General features: G+C 34.3%; 1 non-coding gene across 8 annotated transcripts in view; it reads right to left on the reverse strand.

Moving 5' to 3' along the window:
- Positions 1 to 24,579, reverse strand: part of LOC147832825 (uncharacterized) — a 204,760-nt gene that overhangs the window by 132,392 nt on the left and 47,789 nt on the right. For all 8 annotated transcript variants that reach the window (XR_015514961.1, XR_015514964.1, XR_015514963.1 and 5 more), the window contains exons 2-3: positions 16,110 to 16,244; positions 15,778 to 15,993 (exon numbers count right to left, since the gene is read on the reverse strand). This is a non-coding gene — a transcript (uncharacterized LOC147832825). The remainder of the gene's footprint in view (positions 1 to 15,777; positions 15,994 to 16,109; positions 16,245 to 24,579) is intronic.

Consider the following 24,579-nt stretch of genomic DNA (forward strand, 5'->3'; position numbering starts at 1 on the left):
AAACGTCAAGTATAAATGTATACTTTATTTAGTAAGTAATTAAGTCCGATATACACTGCAATGACAAAAGCTGCACATTTTGTGGATAAAAAAAGATTTAAAATAAATGTAAATTTTTGGCTTGTACAATTCAAATAATTGTTGTTGTTTTTTTTACTGCTTTCACTAAAAAAAAATAAATAAAAAATGAACAGCCGCATCTCATGTATGCCAGAAACGGTATGTCCCATGTATGTCAGAAACATATTTGTCCACATATATGCAAGAAACATATATGTCACCTACATGTATAACACATGTACCATTAAAGCCAGAAACATATATGTCCACATATATGCCAGAAACATATGTCTAATTAATGTCAGAAACATATACATATACTGTATATCCCATATATATATATATATATATATATATATATATATATATATATATATATATATATAAATATATATATATATATATATATATATATATAAATATATATATATATATATATAAATATTTATATATATATATATATATATAAATATATATATATATATATATATATATAAATATTTATATATATATATATATATATATATATATATATATATATATATATATATATATATATATATATATATATATATATATATATATATACATACAGTATACATATATGTCGGAAACATACATGTCCCATATATGTAGGAAACATATCTCCGATATATGCCACAAACATATACTGTATGTCCCATATATGTCAGAAACATATGTGTGCCATATATGCCAGAAACATATATGTCCACATATATGCCAGAAACATATATGTCCACATATATGACAGAAACGTATATGTCCACATATATGCCAGAAACATATATGTCCACATATATGCCAGAAACATATGTCCACATATATGCCAGAAACATTTATGTCCCATTGGTGCCAGAAACATGTATGTCCCATTCGTGCCAGAAACACATATGTCCACATATATGCCAGAAACATTTATGTCCCATAGGTGCCAGAAACATATATGTCCCATATATACCGGTAACATGTCCACATTTATGCCAGAATGTCCACATATATGTCAGAAACATTTATGTCCCATTGGTGCTAGAAACCTATATGTCCACATATATGCCAGGAACACATATGTCCACATATGCCAGAAACATATATGTCCACATATATGCCACAAACATATATGTCCCAGATATACCGGAATTATATGTCCCATAAATGCCAAAAACATATATCCACATATATGCCAGAAACGTATATGTCCACATATATGCAAGAAACATATATGTCCTATATATGCCAAAAACATTTATGTCCACATATACGCCAAAAACTTATATTTCCACATATATGCTAGAAACATATATGTCCACATATATGCCAGAAACATTTATGTCCACATATATGCCAGAAACGTATGTCCACATATATGACAAAAACGTATATGTCCACATGTATGCCAGAAACATATATGTCCCATATATGCCGGAAACATATATGTCCTATAAATGCCAAAAACATATATCCACATATATGCCAGAAACATTTATGTCCACATATATGCCAGAAACGTATATTTCCACATATATGCCAAAAACGTATATTTCCACATATATGCTAGAAACATATATGTCCACATATATGCCAGAAACATTTATGTCCACATATATGCCAGAAACGTATATTTCCACATATATGACAAAAACGTATATGTCCACATGTATGCCAGAAACATTTATGTCCACATATATGCCAGAAACATTTATGTCCACATATATGCCAGAAACATTTATGTCCACATATATGCCAGAAACGTATATGTCCACATATATGCCAAAAACGTATATGTCCACATGTATACCAGAAACATATATGTCCCATATATGCCGGAAACATATATGTCCTATAAATGCCAAAAACATATATCCACATATATGCCAGAAACATTTATGTCCACATATATGCCAGAAACGTATATTTCCACATACATGCCAAAAACGTATATTTCCACATATATGCTAGAAACATATATGTCCACATATATGCCAGAAACATTTATGTCCACATATATGCCAGAAACGTATATGTCCACATATATGACAAAAACGTATATGTCCACATGTATGCCAGAAACATTTATGTCCACATATATGCCAGAAACATTTATGTCCACATATATGCCAGAAACATTTATGTCCACATATATGCCAGAAACGTATATGTCCACATATATGCCAGAAACATATATGTCCACATATATTCCAAAAACGTATATGTCCACATGTATGCCAGAAACATATATGTCCCAGATATGCCGGAAACATACATGTCCTATAAATGCCAAAAACATATATCCACATATATGCCAGAAACGTATATGTCCACATATATGCCAGAAACATATATATCCTATATATGCCACAAACATATATGTCCTATATATGCCAGAAACAAATATGTCCACATTTATGCCAGAAACGTATGTCTCATCAGTGTTTCCCTCCACCATAATATTAGGGGGTGTCCCACATCCCCAAAAGCTTTACCCGCCTACCCTAAAGTCAATTTCTGGTATTTTATATATAGTACTAGATCACAACTTATTTTAATAGACAAGCTAAATAGCCGAATGCAATATCTTGTTAACACAACTACATGTAATTTCTGTCTCTACATGGTCGCGTAATTACATATTTCTGTCACACTTTATTTTGATGGTTCGTTGTATGAATTTTAGTTACATTGCATCTACATGCCAACTATTTCTCATTAGATTATAAGTAGACTGTTAGGTTGAGGTTAGGGTTAATGTAAGTTGACATGTACTCACAAAGTTTCATATAGTCAGTTAAATGTTTGTTTAGCAGCAGTATCAACAGATAGTAGGCAGACAGTCTATTAATACTCAAATGGACCATCAAAATTAAGTGTTACCAAAACTAATCCTAATAAGTACTATGAACTTAATCCATTTGAGTAAACGAAGCAATTTGAGCACAGTAAACCCGATAAATGAAGAAAACTCAAACTAATTGAATACTGTAAAACCCAATGAGTTAAGGCAACTCAAACTGCTTGAGGAAACCGGTTGCTACAAACTACTTGAGGTAAGAAAAAAAAAGTAATCTATATGAGTACTGTGAATTTACTTCATCTAAGTTGAAGTAATGACGTACAGTATTTAATTAACTCATTGCCTACACTGAGTTCAAAACTTTTTTCAAACGAGTAGACTGTTGTGTTTTAAAGTGTAGTCATTACTTCAGAAAAGTAATATCAGGCCCGGATTGGCTAACTGGAAGGACCGGCAGAATACCCGGTGGGACGGTCTGTTTCATTTGCCGTGAGGGCAGGTGTCCCTAGCTGCTTGCACTCTCAGAAATGTCACTTTTTTTCATTTATTTATTTATTTGACCATAGAATCACTCTTTTTATTCATTATTTTGCCGCAGCTCCACTCTTTTTACTTATTTTCTCGCAGCCCCATGAGCAAAATGCAGCCTGCAGGTTAATGATGACGTAACTATCATTCGACCCCACACAGCAGCACCTTAGTGAAAATAACAATTTAAATAATTAATATTATTAAGTATTACACCTGCTCAACAAAAATCAGATGATTCATTCCATTAATAAATCTGACATAATTCAAAAAGATTAAGCCATTAATGGAAAGTAATGTGGTTAAAAGAGTCTTGCACACAACAGTGCAATACTTATATTTAATTCCAAACACACCAGCATAACAGCGCCATTGTGGTCCATTGGTCAGTATGTTGCGTTACGATGCCGCTGATCGTAACCGATGCAAAGTAATTTTTTTCTTTTTTTCATTTCATTTTTAAATGTTAAGACATATATTGCTATTTGGGTTACTTATGTAAGAGTACATATTGTATTTTTATTTTATTTTTTTGTGTGACCACCGTTACAAAGGACTGGATAACAATTAAGAATCTTGCACAGAATTATTATTCCGATTTTGCAGAAAAGGGCATTATGATGTTTTGAAGAGTAGTGTTGGAGGTTTAACAACCCTTTGATGTTCTCATATTTATGAAAAACAATTAGTTTCTAAAGCAGCTGTTTACTTTGAAAAAGACATGATAGTGTCATTAGAAACTGAATTGGAAATGATGTTATTTTAATACAGTCAGTCGTGAACTGAGGTGGGCCGGTCTAAGGTTTGAAACTCCAGCACTGATCATCATCAAACACATATCATATGCAGACTGAGCAGTCAACTATATTTGAGTCAATCAGAAAAAAAAAACATAAGTGAGAAAATATATTTTCTACTAAGAACAAACAAATAAACAAACAAACAAACAAAAACGTTTGATTAAGTCTGAATATTCTGATGTTATTTATGGAAAACTGAATCATTAGAAAGATTGTCATGCAGTGCCAATCTTATTTCCCTCCAAATGTATTTCACTCCTTATAAATGACTTCTGAATGACAGAATGATACAAAATGTCCAAGCTGGAAAAGACTTTAAGCTGACTGCAAATGGAGAGCGAGAGTGAGACAGTGACTGAAATGCCAGTAACAGGAGCCTCAATCATGATGTGACTTACTTTCAACCAGTTGTTGAAAGAGCAAATGGATATGAGGAGAGAACAAAAAAAAAAACAAATGTTTCATCTCATTTCCTGTCCTCTACCTCCATTACTGAAGCGTTCTGCTCTCTCCCTCTTTGTAATAATGAGCTCACCTTGATATCCTGCCACCGGATCACAATAGCATATGGAATAAAAGCCAAACTAAGTTTTGCATGTGACAAAGAAGGAAAAAAATCTCCTGTCTACAGCTCTCTGAGATTCGGAGCTGTCTAAGAGTTGTCAGGATACAATTGATTCATGTGCAAATGTCCTCCGTTCCCCAGTTCACAGTCAGAGTATATAAAACTCACTTCTCCCTCGATGAGAATGACAGTGCGTAGCCGACAAAGCTGTCAAGTACAGCTGTCTGCACAGTGAAGGATCATATTTATTTACTGACAATAAGTTAACAGACTAAACACAGGGGTATCCAGTTAGTTTGGAGAGACGATGCTAATGAAGTTATGTGAGATGCTCAGCAGGAGTAATCATTTATTGCCTGTGAGCACTTACTCAATTAAAACGGTTACATAATTCCTGAAGGGAAATAGAGAATTGTGTTCAGTGTGAGGAAATTGACTGCTTCCAGTATAGCTGCTGAGAGAATGAAATACAGAAAGATGCATAAAAGCATTGATTTGTAAAAATCACTTTTAACACTAGGAGTTTCCTGGATTAGTTTCCTAATTTAATTTAAATTTCTATTACAAAGTTAAATGTATTGCATGTCAACAATAAACTAGTCAAATAGTCTTAACAAATGAAATCTTATTTTAAATCAGGGGTCACCAAACTTGTTCCTGTAGGGCCTATGTCCTGCAGATTTCAGCTCCAACCCAAATCAAACACATCAAAACAAACTAATCAAGGTCTTACTGGATATACTTAAAACATTCAGGCAGGTGTGTTGAGGCGAGTCTGAGCTAAACCCTGCTGGGACACCGGCCCTCTAGGACCGAGATTATTGACCCCTGTTTTAAATTGTTACAATAATAATGATTCTATAATAATAATAATAATAATAATAATAATAATTATTATTATTATTATTATTATTATTATTATTATTAAACTATTACTACTACTATTAAAAGCAAAGCTGGTTTTCTAATATGTACTATTAATTTATTTCACATTTTAGTTAAATATTAATTAAATATTTTATTATTTTATTATTTTATATTTTATTATATATTTAATTTTATCTTATCTTTTATTTAATATTTTATTTACTCTTATTTCATCTTTTATTTTACATTATGTTTTATATTATTTTATCTTATCTTTTATTGTATTTTATCTTTTATTTTTTATTTATTGTTTGTTTTATTTTTATTGCATTTTTCTTTTATTTTTCTTTTCTTTTTTCATTTTTTATTTTTTCTGGTATCTTATATTTTGTTTTATCTTATCTTATCTTTTATTTTATTTTGATTCATATTTTATTTTATTGTTTATTTTATTTTATTTTTTATTTAATAAATTTTTTATTTCATCCATTATTTTATCTTTTCTTTAATCTTTTTATATATTTAATCTAATTTTTTTTCATCTTTTATTTCATTTTAATTTAATCTTTTATTTTATGTTATCTTATAATTTATTTTTTATTGAATTCATTTTTTTATTTCATCCTGTATTTTATCTTATCTTTTATTTAATCTTTTTCATATATATATATATATATATATATATATATATATATATATATATATATATATATATATATATATATATATATATATATATAATCTTAGCTGTTTTTTTATATTTTATTTTATTTGATATTTTATTTGATCTTTTATTTTATTTGATCTTTTATTTGATTTTATCTTATCATTCATGTCATTTTATTAGATATTTTATTGTACACTATTTTATTCTTTTCAATTCTAGGGTTAAGCGACCCATTTGGGACAACACCTTAACATGCTCACTGCTTCATAAAAGACTGGGCAAATATAAAACTGCAGGCTGTAACCTGTGTAAGTCACTTGCCATCAAAAGAAGCAGAGGTGACAGCTTTTAACACTGGGTGTGCAGCCCCTAGAGTGACAACCATCCTCCCAGACAGAGAACTAGTGCCCTGTGGTTAATGTAATAATCTCTCTGGATCAGGCCCTCTTAAATGCTGAAAGTAATAACACTTGTAACCATATTTGAGCACTGAAGAGCAGGAACAGCATGATACTTGGCATTTGAGAAGCACAGGAGTTTAATCTTACTCTAAAAGAAAGAAAAAAAATACACACACATCCTCTGGTTGCCCATCTTCTTCAAATCATCTTGAATTAGTGTACTTCCCCACTGGCATCCATTAGAGAAGGTGACCAGAGTGTTTGTTCCAGGCTATTAGATCTTATCCATTTAGCGGACCCTACCGAGAGGAGTCCGTTTGGTGATGAGGAGACACACAGAGAGGTGGCCGGACCCCTGCTCTGATCGAGCCAGAGAGGACAAGAGACCACCAGCTGACATGGGTAACAGCTTTCACTGAACAGCTTACACTGTGTATAGACTCAGCTATAATGAGAATGGTGAGGGGTCAGATAATCTTAGGAAGAGCAGCAGATTAAATAGTGATTATTTGTTGAAATGTCCCTGAACCGGAGCAGGAGGAGGAAGATTCACGCTGTTTGGATGATAAGATTCCACGTACTGCTGATTATTATGTGTGCCATTAAGAAAGGTTTAATTTGTGCATGTTGATTAATGTATGTGTATGGAATATTGTCTTTAAAAAAAGATTGTGTATTAACAATAGGTAAAAAAGTACTGCAGTACTAAATATCATAATCTAAAAGCGTTTCATTTTAATAGTTGAAAAATGTTGAGAAAATTCTTTAGTATAGTACAAACCTCTTTTTAAAAGTTTTATGCTTAATATAATGTAAAATTACTTGTTGGCATTGAAAAACAAGACAATCAATAGTTTACAAAAATAAAATTAATATTATCAACAGTCCTGTCTGGTTCTTGAATATGATTGGCCAATAGCTGTGCAATATTCTCCAATGTCAGAACTCGTACAGCCGTTTCACTCTATTTTTAGTTTTAGTTTACTCTATTTATTGCTTTCAACTGTTTAGTGACAGCGTGACTGAAAAATAGGGTCAGCTGTAGCCTAATAGTTAGAGAGTTGGACTTGTGATTGGAAGCTCACCGGTTTGAGTCCTGGAAGGGATTAGCGGTTGTAAGAGTGAATAAATAATAAAATAATTAAAGAGTTGATAAGCTATTATAGCTCAGAACAAAATTTTGTCTTTTTTTTTTTTTTGTTTTGTGGCAAGTAGCTGTGTTGATTTTTGATTTGCAACGTGTATATGGTCAAGACCTGTCTGTCTTTAGCTGTGGTACAGTAAATGCTAACATTTTACATTCAGTCTTGCCAATGATTCAATAAACGAGCCATTGGTGGGACCTCCTTACGGGTTCAAATAAAACAAAGGAATTAATAATGACAAAAGTAGTGAACATTTTTAGGTTTACTTTTTCTGATGCCAGGGGATTCTGAGCTTCCTTGTGATACAATTTAGCTATATCACTGAAATGCAAGACCTCATATTGTGATCTTTGAAATGAAGGGCTTTTTCCCCCAATTGTATCTGATCCACTCATTCTGGCCCCCAAAGATCAGATGCTGTGTTTCAGTGATTGTGCACACATCAAAGGCCTTTTGGACGAGATAATCCCCCTAACTAGGTAATAATGCTATTTTCTTCTCGCAAAACATGTTTTCAATGAAATTATCACCACTGGATTTCAACCAAAGGGCTTTGGAGCTTCCGTTTCTGATAGCAGTTAGCATGCAGGAAGAGTGCAAAGCTCTCTTTCAAGTAATTTAAGACAACAAAAAATATCTCTGTACCTTGTTGAGCCATCCAAGTGTATTAGAAGAGGAAGGAAAGAAGGCAAAGCTGCCACTCCATAAAGCAATTATCTTCTTTCTTTACTCCATTTCAGATTTAGATGCAAAAATTGTGATTACAACTGTTCAATGGGTTAGTGTTTCACAAAGATTACCAGAAAAAACAACACAAATGGATATTTGGGCCAATTTACTCCTATTTCCTGGAATAAAAAGAATCACTCTGAGTATTACAGTAAATAAGCACCACAAGCAGATTTTTCTTCGGCCACCAAAAAAAAAAAAAAAAAAAAACTATAAATGATGAATAACTATTGTCAGTTAAGAACTATAGCGGCAAGGCCACAAAATAGGACAGTTTTGTTTTGTGTGCAGGTGAAGATATGCAATATGACCCCAGCTGCACCTTCTATTCTCTCATTTCACTCTCATATTTGCCATCGTTTCTTCCACAATGCAGTGCAAATAATACCCAAAATTAGGTGACACATGTTCGTAGCCCTGCCTAGTGTATTAGAAAGTAGTCAAACACAAGATGGCCTTTCATTTTCTTATTCAAATGGGCGAAATTGACTGCCTGGACTCCGATAATATGATTGGAAAAGAAGCTGTTTGGATTCACAGTCCGTTCCGTGTTAATTGAAACGAGAAATGGCATTTTAGAGTTTGTCGTTTCTTGCACTATTGTAAATATAAAAGTTTATTTAAACGCGTGCTCCATTGTGAAGGCAAATGTTTCCAGCGCCAGCAAGCTGAACTGTGGGTTGTGTAAGGAGTAGGAGACCATGTCTTGAAAAGTTCACGATCCGTTCTCTGCATTTCATGTCAAGATCTAACCAACACTCCCACTCCAATCAAGCTCTTATTTTTAGACGTGATCCTGTCCATCATTTCCTGTTAGAGTCATCATTAGCACCTCTCTATTGCAGCATGATGACTGCCAACTGTTCTCTTCCACAAGCCTCAAACAGCAGCTCTGACCCACGACCACACATGTCAGCCGCAAACACACATGAACACAATGTGTGGCCCAGACAACATCCCACCTTACACACATTCACTATGCGCTACAAAAAAATTCAACATAAGAAATGGTTCACATAAAAGGTGAAGAAGAAAGCATGAATAACATTAGGGGGGAAAGCTGGTATATACTGAGATTGGTGGAAAAAAAGACAACCCTTGTTGATCATGTGAAAAAATAAACTCTGAACATATGGAATATTTCACAGCATACATCAATTGCATATAGTGTTGAGAAAGCTACTTGTAGTGTAGATTGCAAACTGGACATTTTAGGAAGTGCTCATACAGTACTTGGCAGGTTTGGTTAGATTAAAACAAAGTTTAGTGCAACTGTACTGTTAATGTAGTTTCCTTAAATGAATGAACACCGGTACACAAACCTTTGTGTGCACCTGAATAAAATGCTGAAAATATGGATCTCTGATAGACTTGGCTGCCCCATTGAACCCTTTAAAGGCAAACGCCTCATGACGGGCACAAACTGTCGCAAAACACTGCTGAAATTGAAGACTGGGCACGCGCAGAAGGGGCTACCAGATGGAGCCAGAGGCAGAGCCGCAGAATCAAGCTTCCAACCAAAGGATTGTACATCAAATCAACCACACCTGCCAAACTTCTCACTTGAACGCCCGTATCTGCACTATAACAAAGGCTCGCTAATATAAATATATTCACTTATTAAAAACACGTAATAATATATGATTTAAAAACTGTGTGATTTAAGTTGTTTTTAATAATTTAATAAATACAATATACGTTGGACTGCAGATATAAACAATCTTTCATACACTCTTGCTTAAGTTAGACTTAACTATGTAAATAAATATGACTTAACAAATAAATATTTCTCTTATAACGGGTTGTTGGTATTTATTATCTTCATAGGGGTAGATATATTCCTTGTAAAATATGAACAATAACATAAACAACATTTTTGCAACATTTTTGGAAAGGTTTTTATTTTTAATTAGCAATCAACTCGACCCAAATATACAAAATGTAAAATAAATTTAGCAGTATTAATTCATCAACTGTCTTCATGATATAGGCCTAGCCGCTGCTGCAACATCGCTTGTATATTGTTTATCATGTTTTGCCTGTTTTAATTCGGTTTATTACATGCCTTAATATCTGGCAAATAAGAATTTACCTACATTTTAATGTTTAGTAGGTGTTTTAAAAAGTAAAGAGCCAACGGTAAATGGTGTATATAAATTTTAACACTTACAGCTCTATTTGTTATACAAGATTCTCCCTCTAGAACATTAATATTTATAACAGCAAATTCAGTAGATTAACTCAACAACATGCCCAAACTCAAAATTTCAGACATCACTTAAATCAAATTCAAATAATGGAGAAATAATTGTGGAGATCGGCTAACATAAGTTTGGTCTTTGTAATTATTATTTCAGACCCATAAAGAGAATTACTGCTAGACAGCGATCACCAGTGTTTTCCCCATCATGGCTAGGCATGTAAGTTGGCAAACTAATAATAAAGCCGATAAAAGCCTCACTTTACCGAAAAAACAGTGATCAATCAGATCCATACAATCAAAAAAAGTATGGTTCACTGCTGAACTCATTTTATCATGGTAAAATGACACAGAAATCAATTAATAACACTTGAATCTCCCCCCAAAACTCCAACAGTCTGCTTTGAGAAGCTGTCAGTCACAACTGTCAATCACGATGACACACCCAGTTTTAATAGCATTAAATTACTGCTAAAAACATACTGTTTACAAAAAGGAAGATCTGCACCTATATCAGCATGATAACCTGTGCCTCTATTGACCAAAAAAACATCTTTTGGGATTTTTTATTGCAAGTGTAATGAATATATATCTTTTTTATTAGGGCTCAAGTCTGGTTCATTAACACAAAGGAGGCGAGCTTTTTGACTTGTGCTGCATCCAGCCCCCAAGTTCTGCATTAAATTATTATTATTTTTTTTGTGCCATGTCTTTAAAATATGAACATTTATTTTACCTCAGTATATTTAATACAGTTTTTGTGATAGCCTGCTAATCCTGACGGGTGCGTGCATGTAAACGCCTTTTCATATTGTTTTACACTTGAACAACTAAATGAACGCTGAAGTCTTTAACTGATTATATTTTAAATACATTACAACATCAATGCTTTAAAAGGAAACGTATAAAATTGTTAAAAAGTCACATTAACTATTCATTGGATGTTTATCAGTATGGGAAGAAACACTAGCTGTGCATATACCCTATAGCTGTTTAATCTCTTCACACTCACAATGTTGCCCATTACAGAGACTGGAAGTGTACAGTATCTCCTCGCATTACACAAACAAGCTACTGAATAAATGCAAAGACTGTTATGGTGACAGCATCCAAATCTAACAGGTCGATTTAATAAATACAACAAAAACACTAATTTACATATCCAAGCTGAAAACAGACAATCGGTTGTGTGCATTTAAATTAACGGAATGAATCAGACATTTAAATGAGGAACATTTAAGTCTACTGTAACTGATTTACTAAAATTAACTAGACTGCTACACAAGATGGGCTTTAATGATGACTGATTCACAAGGATGAATCAGACTGTCTTATGCTTAGAGAGTTAAATCTTACTCTTTAACTCAGTGGATCTGTCACAACTCAAATGGTGAAAAAACAGATGGTGTCACACTATAGAGCTACTGTATTTGTTAGATAATGTAGTTTGTTAATATACTATTATTAATAACTAAAAAAAAGAAAAAAAAAAGTTAATACAATTTCAGCAGTATTTTCATAATGCTTCATCTCATGTACAAACAATACTTAAAGAGTTTACACTTAGCTAATGATTGATGATGAGAGAGCCCTGAGCTTATAAGATCCTCGAGTCCAGGGATCCCTTCTGTTTACAGAGCGAGAGGGGAGATTAAGCTTAGATAGGTCTCAAGAACGCCCCTACTTGTTATAGCGAATGTCAGATTAGAAATTGCTATGGAGAGATATACTGCTGATTAAGAGCTCATCGATGGTGCCAATTTGGTTTGATCAATTTACCCATGTCGCATGTCTTTGGCCTGTGATATAAAACCAGACAGCCTGTGGGAAACCCATGCAAACACAAGGAGAACATGTAAACTCCATACAGAAATGTCAACTGGCCAGGTAAAGACTTGAACCAGTGACATTCTTGTTATGAGACAGTGCTAACCACTGGGCCGCCGTGCCGCCCTATCAAATAAAAGGGGAGGAAGCAGGGGTAGAAGAGAGAACTCTTTAAGATGAAGATGGCTAAGGTAGGACGCTCAAATTATTTATGGTGAGTTAGGAATCACCTGATTGGTGAATCGTGCATTACTTTATACGGGACCAGCTGCAGTCAATTATAAGCAGGTGCTCCTTTTTTGCCAACCAAAAATTATGGATTCAACTTGCAGAAAACAGAAACTGCTTTGTGAGAATTATTTATCACTTTAATAAATCATTTAAAATAATGTTTGAATTTAAAGACTTTTTGAATTTAACCAAAGTCCCTTTAAGGCAAGTCATTTCTTTTGGCGGCCATCTTTTTCAGTCAGTACGCTTGGGCATTCTGTTGGAATAGGAAAACATCAAATTCTACAAAACTGTTTACCAAGCTTACTATTAATTTTACATATCAGGAATCACCAATAAAATTATCTTATAAAATCTTTTCAGTTTTATTTCTAAATGTTTGAATCACACAAAATCTCCAGAAACTCACATATGGTCTGAGCCCCTCCCCTGGACAATCATCAGTCTATAGTGTTCATTGATTGGTTCCTGTACTTGAAGACGGGGCAAAAAGGGCATACTGCAGTGACTTGTCTATTCTATAGTCTTTGATTTCACTCAATAACTTACAATTATACTGGTTTAAAAAGATCTGTGAATGAGTTAATGGGCGTCATTTTACCAGCGTTGCCATAACAGCAATGTAGTGCAAGCAGCAGCAACAAAAATACTACATAAAAATATCCTGTTGGCACATTATGTCAGCAGACTTTGCTTTCCAGTGAGCATGTGTGTTTAAGGGTACATGAGTAATTTTCATAGAGCAGAATATTGAGCTATTTTGAACTTTGACTGTGACACGCACGCAAGCAATTTGATGATGTGTGCGGCTGCTCGATTAGTAGCCCAAGCCATTGAAATGAATGGGTCTCATAGTGCAGCAAAATGTTTTCTGCAGCCTGTGTAAAAGCCATGTCACAGCATTTTAGCTTCCATTTTTGGTTATTTTTCTCTTTCAGTTGAAACCAAAAATGAAACTACAACCAATAATTTTCAGCATCCATATATTTGGTGCATCCTTAGTAGTAACCATAATCACACTAAACTATGTGGATCATGTCAATTTTTTATCATTTTATTATCATCGTACTGCAAAAACAGTAATCATTGGCCAGTAATCATCTGGCACTCCAGAGTAAAGCAGAACGTTATATAATGACTATGAAACAGCCTCACACCCAATACCTCTCAATTAGAATCTCCAGCCACAATACAAAGTACAACTCTGAAAAGTTCATGATAGTGACTCTCAGGAAGCAAGTAGGCTTTCAATCACTGCACTCGAGTGCCTATTTTCTCGCTTCCATATAGATCAGCAAACAAATCATTCTAAAATTATGCCGGGATGGCTCATTTTCTTATTGACTCCTGTGTGCAGCTATTTTAATCATTACCTAATTGTCTAGCTGCTCTATCGACAGCATGGCGGCCCTGCCGTAGTGATTTGTGCTGACACTGCCAGGGGCCCATTGGATCTGGGTTAACCTTTTGATGTCCATCGACGCTCCGTGCACTGATGATGATTGATCGAGGTGGCCCTTGCCGTTAGATAATACCTAATCAGCGTTCGGAGTAATTTGTGTAAATGAGACCTCATTATTGATGATGGCAACTTCAGAAGCCTTCTTGCACACTAATGCCAGGCCACCATTGGATCTGCAAGAAAACTTTGTTCCAAAACGTCAAAAGAGTGTAGAGGCTAAATGTTCAAGAAGTCCAGATTGTGATGAACCAGGCTCATTTTGCTCAACCGAAAAGTTAGGGAGCACACTTGTCCCAAATCACGCACACAAAAACAACAACCTCAGAGATTCAACTTCATTTTCATTATTTTTACATTATTCATCTCATAAAAGCACTTAATCAGCACACATATTTCATTGGTCATCTGCATATTCCTCTTAATATTACTTAAATTCACTCCATTATGTGCCTGGCTTATCTTTTGGAAGTTATCGGCTGGTGAACTGTGGCATAAATGGCTTTCTCTTTCCTAAGACTACTTATTTAAGAAAATCATTTTGTCAGCGGCCAGACTGAAATAAGTGTGGTGGTGGTGTATTAAAATGATAATAGGTGGTGCAAGTGCTTTGCAGTATAGCCAGTCGCTATAACCTGGATTATAAAAAGCTACTATTTAATATCATCGGCTGAAAGCAATTACATCTCCAGGCAACAATGATGAGAGAAGGCCTTGGAATTATAATGAATTATTGAAATTATTGCTTAAAGCCTTAGTTCACACCTAAAGTGAATTAATCATTTACTCTATATAATGAATGCTGGCTGTTAACATACACCTATATGAACTAAATAAAAACAATTAATCTCAAAATATGACCATTAATTAATCTCAATTTTAAAAATGAACACAATTATCAATATTTGACCCAAATTAGTGTTGAAACAACCCAGTAACGTTTTGAATATATACAGTGCTCAGCATATATAAGTACACCTCTCACAAATCTATCTTTTAAACTCATGTTTTTAATAGGAAGCTATACAATATTATATTTGTGCATTTACTGTACATTAGTCAATACTGAAGCCAAACTGGAGCTAAGATAACAAAATAACTTATGATAATGGCCCAAAAACGAGTACACCCAAATGTATATATAATAGAAAAATATTAATTACAAATTTAAAAACGAGGAAAAATCAAGAAGCAAAAATATTGAAAAATTTTGTTGAAATTTTCAAGGTTGGAAAATTTTTTTTGCGATATTTTGCTTGAATTTAATTTAATTTAATTATTTAAAAAAATACATCTGTTTAATAAATCTGTTTTCTTTAAATGCACCAAAATACATTGTCTATATTCACTTAGAAATGGAAAAAAATAATTATCAAAATGGGGTGTACCTAATTATGCTGAGCACTGTATAAACTCATAGCCATTTGTATTTATGCATTTACGGAAGGCAAAAAATCACACTGATGTAAAAACAAGGGAACAAACTTGCCTCGATGACAAAGGTGGACATCTGCCATAAACATGATCTGATCTCGGTGTGCCGGGCAGCATCTGAGGTTGGGCTGTAATCTCATAAAGGATGTTCACATGTGTTGGTGTGCTGCAGGGCTCTTGTATCCGCTCCAGTCTGGCTCCTGAAGATGGTGCTCTGCTCCAACAATGTTGCGGGTGCAGCGCTGGGCCACCACCCCGACGCTCTCAGGACCTGATGATGATTGATCATGTTGTTTTCTTCATTACTTTAAACCCAATCAGTGCTTGCTGTAATTTGAGTAATGATAGCTCATTATTGCCAATTGCACATTTAAGGGCTTCATTTACCCTTCTCTGGTGCACCTTTGGGACATCTGCATACGGTGGACACCTTCGGGATAAGGGATCGATAATTCTCCATCTTCTTCTATTTAACTAGAATTGCTCCCATTTAAGGTCCTTCTCTGATTTCCGCATCTGTGACTGCATAAATACAAATTGCAATTGTAAATGAAAAAAACCACAGCATCTGCATCTCATTGATAATAAACATACACTCTCAGAAATATAGGTACAGGAACTGTCACTAGGAGCTGTACCTTTTTAAAAGATACATATTTGTATCCAAATAGTCCACAGTGGTACCTAAAAGGTACATATATTAGTACCTAAAAAGTACCTTTGAGGTACCATTGAGGACCCTTGAGGTACAACTATGTACTTTTTGAAAAGGTACTGCCCCAGTGACAGATCCCGTACCGTTATTTCTGAGAGTATACACTAACATTTTTGGTTAGTAATTTTTATTTTATTTATGCATTTTCCTCTGGCTTTGTCTCTATTTCAGAGGTCACCACAGCAGAAAGAAACCGTCAACTATTCCAGCATATGTTTTAAGCAGCGGATGCCCTTTCAGTCACAACTCAGTATTGGTAAACATTCATACACACATCCAATTAACCTATACCACATGTCTTTGGACTGTGGGGGAAACCGGAGCACCTGAAGAAAACCCAGGCGAACATGGGGAGAACATGCAAACTCCACAGACATGCCAACTGGTAAAGCAGGGACTCAAAACTGCGACCTTATTGCTGTAAGGCGACAGTGGTAACCACTGAGCCACCCCGTTTTATTTTATTTATTTGTTTACTTTTGTTTTGTTTTTATTTTGAAAGATAAATTATTAAAATTAACATTAAATAAAGTTACTGTATAAAGGTTTCACATTAACAAGACATTTATTTGTGACAGGTATTTGTGAAATGGATAAAAATTAGCAGTGTATTGTGAGTGCATTTTTAAAACTTCTTATTTATACATTTTCTAAATTCCATAACTTAATCAAAAAGCTGGGTGCTGGGTGGTTTAAGCATCAACTTGACTGTTAACAACGTTCTAATTATTACAACTTATTTTTTCTAGGTACTGAACCTCACATTTTTGAGTTCTCGTTTACATTACATTTAAATTTACATTACTTGAAACTGTTTTAAATTACATTTAAAACAGTTTCAAGACTTTAACTTGTTCTTACATTAAATTATTTTAAGGCCCTAACCTGATTTCCCCAAGTAGCACGTAGCATTAACATCTATGATAATCCTAGAACATTCCAATCAGCCAGTCAGAATTAAGGGATACAGTAAATTTTAGACTTACAGTTAGGTTTATGCCCTTCTACATGTTTGTTATCCAACTATTATTGCTTTGATTTTGGGTATAATTTAGAGTTATGGTTGGGTTTAGGAGTAGGGAATAGATATGGATTACATTTTCAAATAAAAATTATGTTCCAGGATCAACATAGGTGTAAATCCAGGGTCGCATTATACTTGGCAAAATCATGATGTGCGTAGAAAAGGTATTCATGCAAGCCATTGTTTTAGAAGTGAGGCAGACACGATGCGAACTATACTATCTTTTTTTTTTCAACTCAATTCTGTTCAGTTCAGGAAAGAAATAGAACCAGTTTTAAAATTGTATTTCTTTAGTTCGTTTTAACATTATTATTGTTAATGTATTTACTAACATAAACAAACAATTATTAATACATTTCCTGCAGTATGTTTGCATCCTTGTTACCAATGAAAATAAAGATGTTCAATGTTAGTCATTGTTAACTTAATAATAAATATTTACAAGCACAACTTTTGGATATTAATTATGCATTAGCAAACGATAAACGAATGCTGTATAGCTATTGTTTTTTCTTAGGTCACATGAACTAATGAGACCTAACTGGAAAGTTTGACCTTTGTCTTTAGGCTTTCTGAATAATTTGCAAATTAACAACAAAGCAATCAGTGCAGATTAAATCAACATATCTCAACATTGCAATCACTAGGTTTAATCAAATAAGGTTTGATATCAAATATGATAACTTATTTTTCTATAACTTTGATAAAGTGGCATCAAAAGGCTTTTTTGAGACTTTTTACCACTTAAGTTGGATGGCAAAAAATAAAATAAAATACAAAAGCAGCCTTTAATTATGCATAAAACCTAAGTTAGGCACATATAAACGGAAGTAAATAATTCTCTTGAAAAAATTTTATTTCTCTTCAATATTTTATAGCTTACTGTTGAACTTTTATAGAGCATTAATTAAACATGTTTACACACATAAAACACATTAAAAGTATTATACAGTAACAGATACATTTAAATGTGAATACTATTTATGAACAATGTGTGAACATATGGTATTTGAAAACGTAATTAAACATTGCAAATTATTTTAGAAAAAATATATATATGCAGCACATTATTAAAGGGCACTTTTGATGAAAATCATGGTTTGTAAGCTGTTTGCACAGCATTAACTCTACAACAAATACATCAAATAATTAAAGGAAAAGATCTTACTCATGTATTTCTCACAAACATTTTGTGAGATCTGTTTCCTTCATGTCTGTCACTGTGCTGTTTATCTGACACAGCCGAGGTGGAGATTGAGGCACACAAAGGCCGCATTTACACTGCACTGTTCAAATGACTCAATTCCAATTTTTTTCTCCCATGTTTAACAGATCGGATATAGCCCATTTACTTGTAAGCAGGAACAAATCACATGGATTCTGATTTACTTAAATCAGATTCAGGCCTTGTTCATATGTGAAAATTTATCTGATATGAATCGGATTTGTGTTCTCCTGTCTGCAGTGTAAGCAGGTAGATCAGATTTTCACCTGTCAATGCGAGTTGCTAGTCATTAAAAACCATAGTGAATGACGTCAAGTCTGACACTTTCTTTTCATGACAGACTTCAGCAGAGTCCCAAACCTTAAATATCCTACATGAGGACTTAAAAAACTTTTATATTTTCATATAGCACAGGTATTTAAGCATGTTAATGAGAGCGAGAGAGCGCAATGTAACCAATATAAACTAATATAAAAATAGTGCATATCTACATCACATGCATAAATCACGCCATGGACATTACATCAAGATGCCTAAAGGTTTAAAAAAGCCTATATATCAAAAGAAGATGGACAAATGAGAACATTTCTATCATAAACTATAGTAAAACAGCTTGTCAAAAGCTTTGTACAGATTACAGGAATAGAGAAAAGAGCACTCTTTAATTATCAGCTGCTAGTCAGCGCCCGCTCTTTTTTTTTTTCCTGGACATTGCACCTTTGCCGTTTGCTGTGTAAATGCAGATAATCGAATATGAGTCACTTTTAAAAGATGATGTAAGCAAGTCATCAAAAAAAAATTCAGATTCAGTCACAAAATCGGAATTGACCATCAAGATCTACATTGTAAATGCAGCCTCTGACAGACACCTGGGAATGGTGGGCAGGGAGAACTAGCAATTAGAGCACAGGCAACAAAAACAGCTACATTGTGTTCAAAGCAGAAAATTCTAATGTTCTGAAAAGGTATAATAAATCAGATTGGTTTTGGGTAACAGTTTAGAATAACTATCCGTTTCAACTAGTTAATGCATCATTAATAAACTGTTTGTTAATGGGTTACAAATGACTTGTTAAATAATAGTTAATAGTTTGTTAAATATTTATAAATATCCGTTATAACTAGTTAATAGTTATAACGGATAGTATAACTATTAATGGATAGTAATCCATTAATAAACTGTTATTTATCATTCATTCATTCATTTTCTTGTTGGCTTAGTCCCTTATTAATCCGGGGTCGCCACAGCGGAACGAACCGCCAACTTATCCAGCAAGTTTTTACGTAGCGGATGCCCTTCCAGCCGCAACCCATCTCTGGGAAACATCCACGCACACATTCACACACACACACACACACACACACACACACACACACACACACACACACACACACACACACACACACACACACACACACACACAAACACACACAAACACACACAAACACACACACACACACTTATACACAACGGACAATTTAGCTTCCCTAATTCACCTGTACCGCATGTCTTTGAACTGTGGGGGAAACCAGAGCACCCGGAGGAAACCCACGCGAAGGCAGGGAGAACATGCAAACTCCTCACAGAAACACCAACTGAGCTGAGGTTCGAACCAGCGACCTTCTTGCTGTGAGGCGACAGCACTACCTACTGCCCCACTGCCTCGCCTAAACTGTTATTTAATGAGTTATAAATAACTTGTTAACTGTATTTTAATAATTTATAACTATACCTTATAAATTAGTAATTGATCATGAACAAGCTGTAATTTACTTAAAGACTTGTTAAGCATCAGTTAATAGTTTATATATGTTATTAGGACGTTATTTTAAAGTTGGAATTATTCTTCATTTATTAACTCTTAGTAAATAAGTATTAGTTGCAACTTTAGAATAACGTCGTAATAATATACTTACGCTAATAACTCTTAACTAATATATTAACTTGAACTACAGATCAGTTGTTTATAGTTTGTTTACAATCTACTATAACATATCCAATAACAAAGTCTTTGGTAAGTAATTTACTAAAAGCTAAAATGATAGTTATAAAACATTAAAGTAAAGTTAACAAGTAATATATAACTTGGTAACAAACAGCTTGTAAGTTATCTATTGGCTATCTATAAGGCACAGTTATAAATAATTAACAAACTATTAACTTTAATTTAACAAGTCATTTGTTACTCATTCAGTAACAGTTTAATAATGGACTATTAACGAATTATAAAAGACAGTTGTTTTTTTTTCTAAAGTGTTACCGACTTTTCTTAAATCTTCAAAAAGGGGTCAAATAAGTGCCCTTTACTCTTAGTTCAACGAAATTTGCATACCTCATGCAAATAAAATATATACTTCTTTAGTTAATAGTGTCAAAAAGGTCATTGTGGCTTCTCTGAATGTTGCATTATGAGGAAGGTTGTAAGTGACCAACTGTCCTGAAAAGATTGGGTCATGCCTTACATCAATAATTTTGTATACACAAATTGATGGACTTAAAAATAAAAAATCAGGAGAAGAGACTCGCTCAGTGAAAAAAGAGCAAATTGACTTTTTTATCCCCCTAGTATTATCCCCCATAGGCAATGATCTTCATTTCCAAGCTCCATTTCAGCCTCATATAGGCAATAAAGAACAACTGTTCCTGCTGTCAAAGACTGACAGAGTAAACTCATCTACCAAAGGGTGGGATTATCTCTTCTGCAAGATGAGGCTCAGATGCAAGAGAGAAGAGCATGTTGGCGGGGCGAGAAGAGTAGGGTCACGCGGACACACCAGGATCAGAATCAACAGGAGATTCACTAACAGAGGAAGCCTTCATCCTCCAGGAATCTTTGTAAGATTGAGGTGATTCATCATGCTACGCCATTATCACTGCCCTGATTTTGCTTTGAGTTCCTAGGGTTCTGGCACACAAGCACACTTTCAGGCATAATAATCACAAAGAACAAGGGAGAATAAAGGTGAAATCTCAATAGGGAGGGATAATTATCTCCCTATCTATTTACATATAACTGCTGTTTAAGCTATGTGAAGAATGCCATAGTGGAAAGGCCTGTGGTGGAAAAATAGTCTGTGGCAAAACAAACTATTCCATTAAAAGAGATGATCATGATTCCTTCAAGAAGGTTACTTTAACTAGGTCTGTCACAATAAGGATTTTTTGTTTTGCGTTATATTGTCAAAGAAATTGTTGAGATGAATAATATAAATAGCCATAAACACTTTAAAATAGTTGTCATCCCTAAGGTAATCAGCCAATCACTTGGCAGCAACTCAGTGCATTTAAGCATGTAGACATGGTCAAGACAATCTGCTGTAGTTCAAACCGAGCATCAGAATTGGGAAGAAAGGTGACTGCCGTGACTTTAAACGTGGCATGGTTGTTGACGCCAGACTGGCTGGTCTGAGTATTTCAGAAAATGCTTATCTATTGGGATTTTCACGCATAACCATCTATAGGGTTTACAGAGAATGAACCAAAAAGAGAAAAAAATCTAGTGAGAGGCAGTTCTGTGGAAGCAAATGCCTTGTTGATGCCAGAGGTCAGGGGAGAATAGCCAAACTGGTTTGAGCTGATAGAAAGGCAATAGTAACTCAAATAACCACTCGTTACAACCAAGGTTTGCAGAAACGAATGTCTGAACAGACAACACGTCCTACCTTGAGGTGGGCTAAAGCAGCAGAAGACCACACTACCTATCTATATCCGACCATATCCATCCCTTTATAACCGCAGTGTACCTATCTTCAGAGGGCTACTTCCAGGTGGATTATGCACCCTGTGTCAAAGTGTAAATTATCTCAGACTGGTTTCTTGAACATGACAATGAATTCATTGTACTCAAATGGCCTCCATTGTCACCAGTCTCAATCCAGTAGAGCACCATTGGGATGTGGCTGAATGGCAGATTTACATCATGGATGTGCAGCCTACTAATCTTCAGCAACTGCATGATGCTATCATGTCAATATGGGCCAAAATCTTTGAGGAATTTTCCAGTATATTGTTGAATCTATGCCATGAAGGATGAGGGCAGTTCTAAAGGCAAAAGAGGCTCAAACCCAGTACTAGTAAACTATTAAATATCCTTTTAGGTAAATATCCAAATCCAAAATTTGACATCGGTAAAAAAAATGTAAATGTCATAGTAAAATGTCATAAGTTATTTGTGAATTTTTGTAAAAAATATTTTGCAATGGCAAAAATTATTGAAGTCATCTCCAAGGATTGCACGATAAGTCAATATGTTGATTATTATGACAAACCTACCTTTCACATAAATATGAAATATTATTAACATGTTGTTTTAAACCTATATAATACTGGTTACTCAATTAAATAGTGATTAAAGATTGGGGATGTTAATACAAAAAGACCAAAAAAGTGGCATAAAAAATCTTGCACTACTGTACATGATTTGGTCATGTATTTTCAGACACATTGTTTGATTGGATTATCAGCAGGGCCAAAAAGTGAAATGTGCAAAAAATATGCATCGTCACTTAAAAGTTTGCGGATTTTTTTAGAAATCATAATATCCTGAGTAACAAACTATGTACATAACAGAAACACTATGTTCATATTTAGAACTCCAAATAGTATTAGTTAGCAACAGGTAACGATGTTGTGCATATTGATTTTACATTAAACTGTGTGTACTGCTTCTCCACTACTGATGTTCAGCCAGTCAAAAAACTCCTTTAACAGCATTGATTGTGTAATATAATCAAAATATTGTTAGATAAAAACTAATTTGGTTGTTCGAGTGTAAAATGAGCTAAGACATTTAAATAATGAGTTTTCTCATTTCTTTACTGACAAGATCAATAATATCAGAAAGGCAATCAGCTCATCCAATTAGCCAAGTTGTGTTGACGTCAGACAAGCTTAACCACAACTTAAGAAATCAGACATTATGTCTGATTTCATGGCAATTAATGGTAAAATCTTAGAAGAGATCGTGCAAATTATGAAAACATCAACCTGCAGTCTTGACACACTCCCCACACCATTCTTCAAAACTGTGTTTACCTGTTTGGAAATGGATCTTCTAAGAGTGGTAAATGCTTCACTTCTATCAGGGATTTTTCCTAACTCCCTTAGAACTGCAGTTGTTAAACCCCTCTTGAAAAACCTGGATAACACCCTATTGAGCAATTACAGGCCAATCTCAAATCCCCCTTTCATTGGCAAAATCATTGAAAAAGTTGTTTTTAACCAGGTTAACAAGTTCTTAAACTTCAAGGGGTGTTTAGACAATTTTCAATCTGGTTTCAGAGCACATCACAGTACAGAGAGCGCTCTTATAAAGATAATCAATGTTATACGTCTAAATACAGATTCAGGAAAAATAACAGTGCTGGTACTGCTCGATCTCAGTGCAGCATTTGACACTGTCGATCACAGCATACGTCTGGATAGGCTGAAAAACTGGGTTGGGCTGTCTGGCATGGTCCTCAAATGGTTTAGATCTTACCTTGAAGGGAGAGGTTACTATGTCAGTATAGGTGACCATAGCTCATGTTGGACACCCATGACATGTGGAGTCCCACAAGGCTCGATACTGGTACCTCTACTACTCAACCTTTATGAGAAAGAACCAAATTTCCTACCACAGCTATGCTGATAACACTCAGATCTACTTAGCCTTACTGGCTAATGACTACAGCTCCATTGACACCCTCTGCCAATGCATTGATGAAATTTATAATTAGATGTGCCAAAACATTCTTCAGTTAAGCAAAGAGAAAACTGAAGTCATTGCGTTTGGGAACAGGGATGAGATTCTCAAGGTGAATGCGTAACTTGGCTCTAAGGGTCAAACAACAAAAAATAAGGTCAAAAATCTTGGTGTGACTCTGGAGTCAGATCTGAGTTTCAATAATCATG

Source organism: Danio rerio, chromosome 18 (assembly GCF_052040795.2).
Source record: "Danio rerio strain M-AB ecotype USA chromosome 18, GRCz13ab, whole genome shotgun sequence".
Taxonomy (NCBI): domain Eukaryota; kingdom Metazoa; phylum Chordata; class Actinopteri; order Cypriniformes; family Danionidae; genus Danio; species Danio rerio.